Source organism: Haliaeetus leucocephalus, unplaced genomic scaffold (genome assembly GCF_000737465.1).
Source record: "Haliaeetus leucocephalus isolate CR32 unplaced genomic scaffold, Haliaeetus_leucocephalus-4.0 Scaffold702, whole genome shotgun sequence".
NCBI classification, from domain to species: domain Eukaryota; kingdom Metazoa; phylum Chordata; class Aves; order Accipitriformes; family Accipitridae; genus Haliaeetus; species Haliaeetus leucocephalus.
The window spans coordinates 5,278,388-5,279,451 of NW_010973138.1; the positions used below are offsets into that span (position 1 = coordinate 5,278,388).

Consider the following 1,064-nt stretch of genomic DNA (forward strand, 5'->3'; position numbering starts at 1 on the left):
AGCCAGCGCCCGGCGGCCCCGGCCGGCCCCGCTCCGGAGGCGTCGGGCTTCCCCCCGCCAGGCTGCCAGGGGCTCTTCGGAAAATCCCCCACATCTTTCCTTTTTGGGGGGCTGGTTTTGATAATAGTAAATGTCGGGGCCTACCCTGGGCAGACCCTGCGGCCGCTGGGACTTGTCCTGCTTGCAGAGCCCTGCAGAAAGCGAGCTGCGCTTTCCTCCCTTAGCCGGCCTGCCTTCCCGTTACCCGGGTTCAAGCGAAATTCAGCCCCCCGCCTTGGGGGATTTTTTGACCTGGGTCTGTCGCTGACTTCTTGAATGCGCTGGGTTTTCTTGCTACTGACGTAGATACGCTTCCGAGCAGGGAAAGGAAAGGAAAAGGGAATTATTCTCGTTATCCTCTTCTCCGAGGCGGGAGCCGCCGAGACGTGCGGCTCTCTAGGAGCCCCGGGGTTAGGCTCGGGATCGGGATCTGTAAAGTTCGGTCACTGCTAGAGTCCGACGGCCTCAGGACAACTTTTTGGAAGGCGACCAGACCCGAGTCTTTCCGATGGCTTTTGGGGGGGAAGAGAAAAGAGGGAGAAGGGAATCAGTTCAGCTCCCAGAGCTTTGGGAAATCCTGCTGAGGAGGCGGCTTTAGGGAAAAGTTTTATGATGTCTGGAGAGTCGTCTTGATTTACGCAGATATGAGTCTGGGGAAAAGGAGGAACTAATCGGCAGGGTCAGTTCCTAAATTCGCACATTTAGATTAATTATTATACTGTCACCCACGCACTAGGCAACTGCTGCTAATTACTCGGGAAGCTCTCCTCCTGGAAGGCAGAGTTACGGTGTGGAACAGGCGTGAAAACCCGCTCCGCCCCGCCGGCAAGGGAGATAAGCGGAGTCCCCAAACGCGGCCGGTGTTTCTCCTGGGGGTCCCCTGCGGCCGGTGGCCACCGCGGCGGCTCCCCGCCGTGCCACGCGTGACCGTGCCCGGGGCGTGCTCTCAGCGCCGCTCATCTGCCGGCGGGGGGGGGGGGCACGGCACGACAAGAGGCGGCTCTTCCCGCTCCTGCCCGGCCGCC

At 60.6% G+C, this 1,064-nt stretch overlaps 1 protein-coding gene across 4 annotated transcripts in view; it reads left to right on the forward strand.

The window, feature by feature from the left end:
• Positions 1–1,064, forward strand: part of RUNX1 (runt-related transcription factor 1) — a 169,690-nt gene that overhangs the window by 98,171 nt on the left and 70,455 nt on the right. The window lies entirely within an intron of this gene.